This window comes from Pyrus communis, chromosome 5 (assembly GCF_041283825.1).
Source record: "Pyrus communis isolate YQ-2024b chromosome 5, ASM4128382v1, whole genome shotgun sequence".
NCBI lineage: Eukaryota > Viridiplantae > Streptophyta > Magnoliopsida > Rosales > Rosaceae > Pyrus > Pyrus communis.
The window spans coordinates 6,290,337-6,304,299 of record NC_142569.1 but is presented as its reverse complement, the minus strand read 5'-3'; the positions used below and the strand labels follow the sequence as shown (position 1 = coordinate 6,304,299).

At 35.8% G+C, this 13,963-nt stretch overlaps 1 long non-coding RNA gene and 1 pseudogene across 2 annotated transcripts; both read right to left on the bottom strand.

Moving 5' to 3' along the window:
* Positions 1-876: 876 nt before the first annotated feature.
* LOC137726502 (putative LRR receptor-like serine/threonine-protein kinase At1g56140) lies at positions 877-8,896 on the bottom strand (annotated as a pseudogene). The gene is made up of 24 exons (XR_015962370.1): positions 8,300-8,896; positions 7,988-8,162; positions 7,299-7,485; positions 7,020-7,091; positions 6,824-6,895; positions 6,518-6,589; positions 6,229-6,391; positions 6,052-6,123; positions 5,890-5,961; positions 5,735-5,806; positions 5,557-5,628; positions 5,417-5,488; positions 5,167-5,232; positions 4,908-4,970; positions 4,677-4,721; positions 4,509-4,570; positions 3,885-4,269; positions 3,127-3,316; positions 2,862-3,011; positions 2,622-2,740; positions 2,267-2,477; positions 1,924-2,155; positions 1,625-1,775; positions 877-1,535 (listed from the first exon to the last, which is right to left on the bottom strand). The product of XR_015962370.1 is annotated as a putative LRR receptor-like serine/threonine-protein kinase At1g56140 (transcript).
* A 1,439-nt stretch (positions 8,897-10,335) lies between these two features.
* Positions 10,336-12,993, bottom strand: LOC148696625 (uncharacterized). The gene is made up of 2 exons (XR_015962371.1): positions 12,224-12,993; positions 10,336-10,520 (listed from the first exon to the last, which is right to left on the bottom strand). It is a non-coding gene; the product is annotated as an uncharacterized LOC148696625 (long non-coding RNA).
* Between the last annotated feature and the right edge of the window lie 970 nt (positions 12,994-13,963).

The window sequence follows — 13,963 nt, the reverse complement described above, 5'->3', positions numbered from 1 at the left end:
TACAATAATTTTTTTGGTTAATTTTGATGAATGTACCCATGTTTATATATATAAACACACACAATAGTATATTTATATTTTAATATTTTTATTCCCACAAATTATGGTTTTTTATTTAAAATCTCATTTATATAAACAACTAAAATTTCTAATTTTTAATTTAAAAAATATAGTTACGTACATAGAAATACATTATCACATTAATTTCAGGGACCTTGATCAAAAATTAAAAACAAACAAGGTTTCAATCAAAAAATATTCATAGCTAAAGACCGCATCCAAAATCTCCCTCTATATATCCACTTTTTAAAATACAGAGTATTACACTTGCACATGCCTCTTATATAAAGCTGTTTTAGTCCCTTCATGATCAAGCTTAACATACACGACATTGTTCTCCTTTTAACTCCAAACATGAACTTTCCCCTCCTAAAAACTTAGGCTCCAAATCATTTCAATTGTTGCCTAATTTTTCAGGGAGGAAAGCTCATATTTGGATCCGAGAGTACAAAATGTTATGGATGTTAGACCTAAATCATGAAAAGATTGTAACACTCTATAACAAATATACTTATAATTTTGAGATTGTTTTTGTATTGCATGTGGTTCTATATTCTAATAAATAGGTTATTGAGTTTCCACATGAGGTTCGGAATTCTCCCCTTATAAATTATTTTTAAAAAAAATGTAACAAATTGAAATTTGAAAAAAAGTTTAGGTGACAAATAAAAAATTTGCCTTTTCTTTTGTATTCTGCAACTGGATCATCAACATCAAGGCTCAATTTATAGACCCAAAAAGGCCTTATTAAATTATCTGAATTCTCTGAACACATTCTTAAATTTTAGTGGTGGGATCTCCATTGAGTGGTGGTGGTTCATGAACATATCTGTAAACATTTTGTATGAATAAGTAGAATATACATCCATCTAAGATATGTTCAAATCTGGCATGCCAGTCCCCTGCCCACAACCAAAAGCCAAAGTTAAAGTACAATTACAATTAATTATTAAAATGTGTATTATATAAAAGGAAAGGGTCCAAAACAAGTACAAGGGCGCACAAAGGGATAAAAGAAGCATGTGGAAATCATTTCCCAATATTTATCACCTTCCTTCTCCTCTAACGCCAGCGAGCAGTGATTGAGTGACGTTTACAGATGACGCAGGGTCAATCCAAGGAGTGTTAGTACCACTTGCATTGCTGCCTCCCGGCTGATAGTTGAGGTGAACATTACTATCCTTGGATGCAGTTGATGGGGTATCATCCTCCACCAAAAATCTACCTGTTGACAATGTTGTTACATCTTTAAAATCATAATCTGTCAAATAGCTTGGCTTCGACATGACAGTGCCTATGTCAATGTCTCCAGAGAGCATTGCAACCACACGTGACATAGATGGCCTCGCCATCGGTGATCCCTGCGTGCACACGAGAGCTACTTTTATCAATCTAGTTGCTTTAATTTCATCAAACTCTGTCAATCTCGGATCCACCAGCCCTAGAGTTTGGTCGTTTTCATGTAGAGTCCATACCTGAAAAACATTATGCCACGGTCAAAGGAAAGTATAAATAAGTTTTTCACAACAATGCCTAAACGAAGCTAGGCGAATGCAATTCCTACCCATTCAAGAAGATAAATCTTTTCTTGATCCAAGTTATTGTAAGAGTTTGGTCTCCCGCTGAGGATCTCCAAAACAACGACTCCAAAACCAAACACATCGGCCTTCTCTGTCAAATGTCCAAACAATGCATACTCCGATGCCAAATAGCCTCTGTAATGCAAGATAATCAAATGGTTGCACAATGTTGCTTGAGATCATTAGAGGCATTATTAACATGCGTGTTAAAATTTCATGCAAGTATAAATGTGTGTGGCCATAATGTATGTATCCTCTAGAAAAACAATAAAGGATGGCTTACATTGTCCCTGCAACCCGGGTGCTGATGTGGGTTTTCTCGTCATCATAAAGCTTTGCCAGTCCAAAATCTGATATTTTTGGGGAGAGTTCTGCATCGAGCAAAATATTACTCGCTTTGACATCTCGGTGTACAACCCTTGGCCTTGACTCCTCATGAAGGTAAGCAAGTCCCCTTGCTGTTCCCAACAATATATTGAATCGAGTAGGCCAGTCAAGGTGCAAGTTACTTGTTCCTGAAATATTAGTGAACACATCCAATCAAAAATATTTCTTAACAATTTTAGAGTGCTTGAAACTGCAGACAATGTTGTTTCTATGCAACCTAAAAGTAGATAGGTTTGTACCAAAAAGTGCTTGATCAAGGCTCTTGTTTTCAAGATACTCATAAACCAAAATGCGGTGGCTGCCTTCGATGCAGCATCCATACAGTTTCACTAGATTCCGATGTTGCACAGTAGATATGGTAGCAATTTCAGATACAAATTGACTCTTCCCTTGGTGAGATGCTACTGAAAGTTGCTTCACAGCCACAACTCTCCCATCAAAAAGTGTACCCTACAATGTACACAGAAACACAATTTAGTGACATGAAAGAAATAAAAAGGAAGCTTTATTTTCTTCTCTCGCTCACTCGCTCGCTCTCTCCCTTTCTCTTGTCATTTCTTCAAGTATATGATACTGATGTAATACGGATTTCACCTTATAAACAGGGCCATATCCTCCCTCTCCTAACTTATTTGAAGGATTAAAATATTCGGTTGCAGCTCTCAACTCAGCATAACTAAAAGTATTTGGTCGAGGGCCTAATCCTAGAATATCTGCACATTCACGAAACAGTGTGACATAAGTTTTACTTTCGTGAAAGCATTCTTACTTGTGTGTGTTAATGTCAAAGCAGGGAAACCTGAATTGGATACCACTAATAATATGGTCGTTTACCTTCGTGGTCCTCTTTTTCTGATTTTTTCCTCCTCATATATAGGATCGCAAATATTAATAGCAAGCTCACAACTCCAAGAGGAACTGCAATACCAACTATCAACCCAGTCCTGCTCTTCTTTCCTGGAGTAGTTGGTGGAAGCCCGGAAACTGTTGGTATAAAATATGAGCAATGAAACAGACCAATTCTTCAGTGTCAATTAACAGCAGAAAAATACATTTAAACAATTCACAGGAAGTCTCTACTAGTTAACACAAATTATACCTGAAGCAGAATGGACGGCTGCTATTAGTGAGCCGTAATGACCTGGTATGCAACAAGTCCCTTTACCAGCCCAGAACAGATGAATTTCGAGATAATTCTCTGACACGCTAACATTGAATCTTTTCATAATTCCTACGTTAACCCCACCTACCTCCTTGGATATGTCAAAGTCCTTTATCTTGCGGGTACCCTAGCAACCAAATGAAGAGCTAGGTAATAATTCTAGTCTCCTTTAAATCATGGAAGACTTTGGATGCAGTCTCTAACTACCAATGATCTTTGACTGAAACCTTGGTAGTTTTTAGTTTTTTATTAAAGTCTCTGACATCAATGTGATAATATATTTTTATGTAGGTTATTTTATTTTAAATTAAAAATTGATATTTGTAGTTGTTTATCTTAATGAGATTTTAAATAAAAAACCATAATTTATAGATTAAAAACATTAAAGGATAAAGTATACTCTCTAATATATTGTGTGTATACAAACATACATAAATACATGGGTACGTTCATCAAAACTAACCAAAAAGTTATTGTACCAAAACATGGGTACATTTTTCAAAAAAATAAAAAAGATATTAGGCTTACTAACATATTAAATTTCTTTCATTAAACTAGACATGGATACATTTTCAAATCAACAAAATAAAATGTGCCCTTTATAAGTTTAAAGTAGCTTAAAATATCGAAAACCTACCCAATGAGTCTTCACTTCAAATAAGTCAGATTTTTTTTTTTTTCATAAGCAGCCTTACCTGAATATAGATATCAAATACACGCCATCCTAGACTTTCCCAAGTTTGCTGAATGTCCCTATCAAAAACCGTCTCTGCAAAGTGCAATGTTATAGTGTAAGGTCCATTCTCAAGACCCAGGCCAAAGTATCTCAGTGATCCTGGGGACAATCTTGAAGTCTGGAAAAGCTCCGGGGTCACATCTGTTCCGGTGACTTGTTCAACGGTCTTTTCCAGAAACAATCGGTACACTCCGTCAGAAAACATACCGACATTGCTGACAGCCCATTTCTCTGTACTGGTTACAATGAATGTTGCTGGACCAAGAGTGAGTCTTCAGCCTCATACAATATGCCATCACGTCCCATCATTTGCGATCCACCACAGTTGATTGAGAAGTTTGCATCTGTAAGTTTCATGTAATACCAGAATCTACCCATGATTAGCGATGAAACTTCAAATTGAAGACTCATACTAATGTTTTTCAGTAACATATTTCTGACCAGTTATGCTTATTACTGAACTTATGAAAACATGCTTGCAATCTATATCCATATGCATGCATAACTAGAGAAGCAATGCCTTCTCCTCTAACATGACGTTGCGTTAAAACAGTTAATGTTGGGTGACATAAAAGCAGATTACATCGTGGGGTATCTCGATTGCATGGAAAATTTCTCTGGAGGCAATTCAATCCAGGAAGAGTACTGCAAACACAGAGAACAATTATTAATTATCCAGATAGAAACATATAGTGGAAGAGTAGTGATAGTATTGCTTGTCGAAAAACCGGCGACAGAAACTTCAACTCACGTTATGTTTGAACTGTCAAATGTGAAGTTGTTGACCACTAAGTTCCTGCATAAAATCATTAATCAATCAACATGTGAAGAAATATATCTCTTTCAAATGAAAATTCCATGTACAAGATCAAAACTTAATAGGCAAGTAGCACTGTGAGAACTAATCGCAGTGATATTTTTTGTTCGAACATATTCTTGGGATTTAAACTATAAAATGAAGGTGAAAGATAAAAAGACATACAATTGTGATATTGTTGTCACCCATTGGGGAAAGCTTCCTGATAAAAAATTGTAAGACAAATCTCTGCAAATAACAAAATAGAATCAGAAGACACAAAATGCATGAAAGTTATAAGAACTTGTGTAAGACAAAGGATTAGAATGCTTACAAAATGCACATACACATACATGCACGTGCACACACACGTACAAAGTACTGGTTTTAGTGTTAGTAGACTCAGTACATTCTATATGACTACTTTTAAGAAACGAGGACTTACATAGTCTGAAGTAGATTGCTTTTTTGGCTCGGAAGAGGTCCGGACAGACTATTGTTTCCAAGAAACCTGGCCATTTCGATTATAGTAGAAGGCACCCAGAAAAGAAAAAGAGATGAGCAAGAAAAAGGTCATCTGTGCACAAAATCTAGAAGGATTAGTCCAGACCTTCAATCAAAGTAGGGAATGTTACAGATTTGATAACTTATGTATGATAAGGCAAGCAAAATATAATAATAAGGACGGGGATTACAAGGATGTAAGAGAATTCAAGTTGTACAAAGAACTTGGGAGTTGGCCTGTCAAATTGTTGAAACTCAGATCCCTGCAACACCAACGATAAGTTGAGCAGAGCAATCAGGATGAAAGAAAACTAATTGGCCTCGTTGGGACTCAAGCTCTTATGCGGTGGTACGTACAATATCAGAAGGGACGGTACCAGTGATTAATGCGTTTCGTAGTTTTCTGTTATTCACATAAAATTTGATAAAAAGTAGATGGAGTAAGATATCAAAAGGAAAAAGGAAAAAGTTGGATGAAAGTATATGGATCGACAAGAATCTTCACTTACAAATCAGTCAAGTTCTTCATTTTTTTTATGAAATCAAGAGAGGAGCTCCCGTTGTATATATCACTGATTTGCCTACATCATTATATGCAAAATAACTGAAATCCCGTCTTCGGAGAAAGAGAGAGAATTAAAATTTATGAAACATTTGTACTTACAGAGAGTTCAATGAGGTCAGTTGAGAAAAGCTGGTTGGAATTGGGCCTTCGAAAGAGTTCCCTCGAAATCGCCTACAGAAACATATAAGAAGCTTGTGAACAAATTATCCATCTCAGGTCTGCTTCCATAAACTGCATAAGATCAAATTTTTCTGTGCTTACAAAGAAGTGAGTTGTGTCCAATTCCCTATGAAATCAGGTATCTTTCCTGAGAAAAGACTGTCCGATGCCCAACTAAAATTCACAAAGTTGACTTATAATAAGCTCATCCAAGAAAAGCAATCTCAAAGTACTAGATAAACAAACAAATCTAAAATACGATTTAAGAGCCGTTCTTACAAGATTTGCGTACTGGTGAGCTTGGCAAATGTTGCTTATGCATAAGGAACTAACATGCAATTCAAATTTGATGATTTAACGAACCACTTACATTTCCTGGAGCTTGACTAAATTACCAAGTTCTAGAGGGAGTGTTCCGGAGAAATTATTTGATCCGATGGCCCTGCAAGTCATGTTGAACAAGCTAACAATTACTCGAAAGCAATTATTGAAGAGTGATAGAAGGTTCTGTATCTAATGTTTATGACACAAAATTTTACTGTACGCTTTCTAATTTTTCATGGCTTACAGTATATTTAGCTCCGTAAGGTTTCCAAGCTCCTTGGGGATGGGCCCAGAGAATGAATTGTGGGCAATTGACCTGAATAGAGATATCAGTTAACTAAAGATAAGCACCATTACATTACATTACAAGAAACTAGTACTGCATTATTCAATAAAAACATAATGGTTTTGTGTAGATTACTGTGTAAATAATAGAGAAAAGGTGTAAAGAACATAACTGTAGATTATGATATTTAAAATGAAGTATACAAATTGCGACGAGTCTCATCCGAAGTATGAGTACTTAAACAAATTTTCTCTCACTGCTTACAATGTAATCAATGCAGACATATTGCCAATGAATGCCGGTAGGGGACCTTTGAAATAATTCTGATCGATTTTCCTACAAAAATTGAAACAAAATGTAATCATTAACTCTTAATCTTACGACATCACCATATTTTTAATTTCCAATTGATAATTTTGATGAACCAAAAACAGAGAAGGGAGTTTGAAAAAAATCATACAAAACTGCGAGATATCTGAGAGCCAAAAATTCTTCAGGAAACACCCCTCTTTTGTACTGAGCTTGCACTCTCCTGGAAAGCAAAAAGATTGAACATTTAGAACTTTATAAAATGGAGTGGGCGCAATCAAATTATTGACTAATATATATATATATATATATACATATATATATATATATGTATAGGTGTGTGTGTGTGTATATATACATATAGGTATAGCTAGCGGAAAATTAGCATTGGCATAGAAATCCTGTTCATAAAGAGATTAGTTTAACATACAGTTTGGTGATGTGGCATGTAGTACCATTGTCGTAAGTACAGTCGCAAGCGATGGCTGGGTTGTTAATTTCGCTCTCAAAGCCGGTGCCGTTGATGGCAGATCCACTGCAGGGTTCTCCACTGATATTCCACAGCCCCGGCACTGCTTGTGTGTCCCATTGTTCAAATATTGAGTTCAACGCCCTCACTGCACTCTCAGTTAATTCAGTCCTTGTGTGTATTATATTATATCACACCATCAAATTGATTATTACAAAGGAAAATTACCCTTAATATGGATGTTTTGTGTATGGGAAGAAAAAAAGGCTTTACAAATAAGTTCCTTGAAACTTCATTTCATATAGTCGAAAAACACTAAAAATATCATTTTGTTGAGGGAAAGAAGCCCAGTTCCTGGTCAAAAACACTTATATGGGGCAAAGTGTGTATGCGTATAGGGAGGGAGGGAGGGGGAGAGAGAGAGAGAGAGAGAGAGAGAGAACCTTCAGATAGATCAGTGGTAGCATTTTGTTGAGGGAAAAAAGGCCAGCTCCTGGTCAAGAACACTTAAATGTGGCGAAGTAGGTGTGTGTAAGAGAGGAGGAGGAGGAGGGGGGGGGGGGGGGGGGTGTGGTGGAAGGAAGAGAACCTTCAGACGGATCAGTGGCAAAGTGTGTGTGTGTAGGGGGGGAGAGAGAGAGAGAGAGAACCTTCAGATGGATCAGTGGTAGCATTTTGAGCAAAGGACAGCTGAAACCAGAAGCAGCTGAGGAAGCAGAGTAATAGTATCCTCATCATCAACTTCATCTTCATATTGTACATGTGCCAGAACTTGCCCTCCTCGACGGCGTGAACTTAAACGGCCGACACTTATATTTCGACTGACTGAATCATGCATATAAAAAGAAGACCATTAGATTTTAATCATACATCGACAATTAACATATGCATATATTTCTGTCCAAGGTTCTAAGGCTTTGATCATACTACTTGAATTGTATATTATAATATTACACATTGACCTGCTTTACTCTTGAAATATTTATCAACGGTCAAGACACTCCCGGGTTGGACACGGTGAAAGGAAAATACTTGGGTCCTCACCGGGGAGGACCCAATATACTGAAATTACCCCAATCAAATAAAGCCATGTTTCATTTAAAGCTCCCTCTAAACCTATAACCAAACAACAACTCTAAGAATATTGCTCCTGTAACCAAACAACCAGTTTCTCTCCTCTGTCCTACTCAGGCCATGCCGCAGATCCCATTGCATCAAATCCAACCCAAATTTCTCAATCAATCTCTCCTCCGTCGAACTAAACCCTGCCCACTCATACCCAACCTCCTTCGCCATGGCAGCACTTACGCACCTGCTCACTCTTTGGTCGTGACTCGGCGCCGCTTCCTCTCCTTGCCACCATGGTTGCATCGAGAAAAAGATGGTCGCGGATTTGACGGAAGAGAGACGAAGGAGGAGGATACGTGGATGTGGTCGACGGAGGCAGAGGTTGGAAGAGTCTGGAATTTCTCCAAATCTCCATTGCAGAACCTTAGGAGGATAAGAGGCGTTTGGTTACAGAAATTGTAGTAGTTCGAAATAACACAAAATGGATAGGTGTCAAATTTTTATTGGTAATCAGTAAAATTGGGTACTGACTAATCAGTACCCAAGTATTGTCCTTCTAAACTAATAAAAAGAACCTTAAATCTTTACATTTTAATAAATAAATAAATAAAATATAATTAAAAAAAACAACAACAACAACCATCCAGTGACTTTTATTTGAGGATAAGGATAAAATAATAAATAAATAAAAAACATAAAAAACCACATGAGTTGGCGCGCACCACACTTCCTTTCCATTCTTTTTTCTCCATTGTCCGCTATCAATAAGACATTATTATTATTATTTTTATTTATTTTTTGTTTAGAATAAGTGAAAGACTTCAAATTGAATTAAATTTTTCAGTTTTATTTTTGTGGGGTTGTTTTTCAATGGCAATCAAGATGACGAAAGATTTTTCAATATGCCTAAAACATGAGATGATACACCACGTTTTTATACAAATTGTGAGATTCTTGTGTTAAAAAATAAAAAATTTCACCACTTACATAATAATACGTGATGTAGAAAGTTAAGATTGTAAGTGGAGGAGAAAAGGAAGCCGTAGATGGATGGACAATATAAGAAAATTAAGTAATTGGTGTAGAAAATTAAGAAATTGAAGAGATACAAAGAAAATCTGATGAGTATCAAAGAAAATTAGAAGAAGAAATTACGTTTGGAAGGTGAGAATGTGCCAAGAAAATTCAAGAAGATGAAAGGGAAGAATGTAGTACCATTAAGTTTCATAAACAGTGTAATAAGTTTCATAAATAGTGTCGTAAGTTTTCATAAATAGTATATTAAGTTTCATAAACAATGTCATAAAGTTTCACAAACAATGTTGTAAGTTTCATAAATAGCTTGTGTGAGGACTCGTAGGTCCGCATGTTAGAATTTTTTTAAAAAAAAAATTTAATATTAAAATTATGTCTTTTTCATTAAAATTTAAATTCTTTTGTCATTTTTATTAAATTCTAAGGGTATTTCATTAAAATTTTAAGTCCTTTTCATTTAAATAAGGTTATAGCATGTTTTTTTTTTATTAAAATAAACTTAGCTCAAGCCATTTTCATGAAAATTCCCTTTATTTTTTAAAAACTTAGCCAAAACGATTAACTTTGAGCCAAGTCATCTAAAAAATAAATAAAATAATCCCCTTCTTCTTAGTGTAAACCAATTTAATATCGAATTCGTCATCCACATTGAATTTGGATGGCAAATTCGATACCAAATTAGGCTGCCCATTATGTGGCTTAGCCGAACTCCCCCTCTCCTTAGTTGATGTACTCTAAAAAAAAAAAAAAAATTAAAGGATAGCCTGCTTTACTCTCCAAAATCTCTCAACTTTCTAACCACATCCGTTGCCCACCAAGCTCTGATTTCTCTTCCAAAAATAAATTGAGTTCTCTTGAAAATTTAATTGGGTATTGTGTATTTGGATTGGGCATATTTTGAAATTTTGATAAAGATAATAGAGGAATATTAGTATGGTTTTTAATACATGTAATATATCCAAAAAAAAATATTACATTTTAATCGCCGTGTCCATGCTCTTGTTTTTTGAGATTTGCCGTGTCCTCATGTCGTTGTGTCGCATGTCACCGTATCTGTGTCTGTGCATCATAGTTTGCCACCTGAATGTGCAATATTTTATAATGTTGACACATAAATTGACGTTTAACTATGAGACATAAGGTGGTACAAAGTCCATAAAGCCAATTTGAGAGTCTCCCTAGCATTATCCTTTTCTTATTCTTACCAAATACAAGTTTTTTTTTCTTCTCTTGAAGTCCACAAACAATGCAATTTTATAGTTTTTAACTATAAAATGTGTCCAAGCTTACATTGAATGTATTAGTCATAACAGGAATGAATAGTTTCCACATAAAGCAACTAAAAAGATGTTGTAGTACTTGAGAACTAATGAAGTCAAACTTTGCTTGTTATATATAGAACTTTGCTTGTTATATAGATATGCATGCTATAAGAAACATTTATTTGTAGATTGTATTGTGTCATCAATATCATAGTTTCAAGTAATCAACCTACATGAAGGAAAAACACATAAAATGGAAAGTAGAAAAGCAGAAGACATAATACTTGAGCACTTGGCAGGAATAGTAAGTTTCTGAAAAACTTGCTAAATTGTCTTACAAATTCAACGTTAAATGTCATACTGCAACCCAAGACAAAGATAAAGTATAAAGTTTGGTTACAAATCAAAACGAAGTACTGCTATAATCTGCAACAACTATGAATCATTTCCACATAATACTCAAATTTGATGGCACATCAAATAACCAGCAAGTAAAGCAAAATACGCCATGTGCTAACACGAAACTAAAACAAAAGGAGGATTAAATAATGAAAATTTTCCATAAGGCATCAATTGACAAAATGCTTCTTAACGTGGTCTTCCAAGAAATGAATGCAACTCCAAAAAAACTTAGAAAACACATTAGAAATCTTTCTTAACCCAATCTTACTAAATAGAAGCATAAATGGACATGATAGCTCCCTAATTTTGTAAAGAAACCCTAACAAAGAATATCAGGCTCCAAAGGCCTTGACTTTTCATTGGCATAAATATGTACATTGCAAGTTTAATTCCAACGAAACAAATACGCGTGTCAAGTAAAAGGCATCAACGCTATATGTACTGCTTTACAATCATCTCAAGTTGCTGACGCAATGCCTAAAATATTCAAGACTCAAAGATTTTCATATAAATAGAACACCTCACCTAAACAATTAACCGAGGTTGTGGTATTTGAATCAAGCTAGCAGGCAGATGCTTTGCTAGGCCTTCTAGGCCTTCTTCAATATCATCTTATATTCTCTTTTCATTTTTCCTTTATGATATAATAAACTATTCAAATTTAGATGTAAATAAGAGAACACTAGGGGTGGGCATGGGCTAGGCCGGGCCCAAGATTGAAGGGACCAGATCGGACCTACTTGAAAATACAATGGGCAGGGGCTGATTTTACTATTTTCAAACTGAAAACCAGACCTAACTCGGCCCGTATAAAACGGGCCGGTTCCTACGGGTCCAACAAGTATCCTATTTTTTTTTTTTATCTCCTTCTAATTTTCAATATCCCAGAACCCAAATTCCCAGTAGAATTTGCACTCGATCGAGTTCGGATTCGAGTTCGAAATCAAATCGAATCAGGACATAAAACATAAATTAAATTATGGGCATAAAACAGACAAATAAATTAGGAAAACAAACTAACCAGAAATTAAAAACCTTCAATTTGCAGCTAAAGCACTAGCAATTCCACATCCACACAAAAAATAAATTATGGGTTTGAATCTGTAACCTGTTAATTACCTCTTTGTTAACATCGGGGTGATACTTAAGAGCAAGTTTGCGATAAGCCCCTTTAATCTCGACATCAGTTGTAGAAGAAGACACGCCCAGAACCTGGTAAGGAGACTTTCTGTGACTCGCTCTCAAAATGGTAGCAAAACGTCGTCGTCTATGGTTCAAATTTGAGAAGCTGGTTACGGGTTTCGAGGCATATCTGAAAATGGGTTTCGAAGATTCGGGTCGGGTTTGCAGGAAAAGCAAAGATCTTGAGGTTGAAGAAGAAGAAGAATAAAGGTTGAAGAAACAGAGGGTGTGTGGAGGAGTTAAGGCAGAAGAGCCAATCCATGCATCGTTCGTCGGGGGAATAATTTGTGAGGCGGCGGCAGCATATCATTTTTCGGTGGGGTGTGGGTGTGGTGCGTTTGTGCTCCGGGAAGGAGAGTTGCAGAGATGGGGGGAGAAGAAACAAAGAAGAGAAATGAGGGAGAAGGTTCGAGAGATTGGGGAAAGGGGAAACACGGGGAAGTGGGGTGTGTGTGTGTGGAACTGGTTCAAAAGAACCGCTTCCCGCAACTACTTCGAAAATCAGCAAAAAGAAAACCACAAATTTAGAGCTACGTCTCAAAAAATTAACTCCCAAAATTATTCCCTGTTTTTAGAATAAACAACCAGAAACCAGTAACTGAAAAACCCATATGACAATTTTTTTGTGATACTATGGTGTTTGAAAAGTGTAGTCTATCCCCAATATTCAAGTGGTATAAAGACAATGTACACAGAAGGTGAATGCCAGTTCCTCCTAGAACACCAGGCTACTCGATAGCAACGAAAGAAATAATGTGGCGTAAATTCAACACAATCATGAATGAACACAAGGATAGATGGGTGAATGGAGTTGGTAAAATAAGCAGTTTAGCTTTTATATACATTAAATTCAGCTGACATAAAAACACATTGTACAATTAACAGAATGAAGTTGCACGTTCCTAATTACAAAAAATGTGGCGGCAAATATATTTTGTTTCCCCAAGAAACAGAAGAAAACAAAAGCAACACACAGATCAAATATTAAATATAGCGTCAATATTTATGTTTTAAAAAAAAATCCTTTTTAGATTGCAGGCCGAGCAACAATATTGTCAAAAATCTTAAAAACTCTAACAGGTTGAATGTAAATATTCCTGAATTTTTCTGAATATGTAAGCTGTGCATGTATTGTTAAAAGCCGACTCATTTTCTTAAATATGTAAGTTGCGATTTTTCGTGAAATATTTCCGGTTCGCTAATAGAGCGCACTTATCAACAACGCTCATTAAAGCACTTTGGGGAGGATGAGAGAGTCCACTCCCAGAAAAACCTAATGAAAACACCATTTGGGAAATTGAAAACGTAAAAAAGAAAGAAAGCAACCGACAAAAAAACATGTCGAATGTCTAACAACATTTGATAAAGAATCAAGATCACTAGGTTAAACCAGAATCACAGAGACAGCAAGGAACCTTTGAATAATTACGGAATTATAGAGACAATATTGAAACCCCAAAAAAAAGGAAAGAAACCAATGGATCTTTGAACAATCACAGGATCACAGAGACAATGAAGGATGAGAAACAAAGCAGAGGCCCAAAATACTAAACACAGACAGCATGCATTGGACTTTTAATTGTAGAAACACATTATCATTCCTACTGTTAAAACCGAATTCCCGCACAATAATTGGTATACGAACAAACACATTATCATTCCTACTGTTAAAACCGA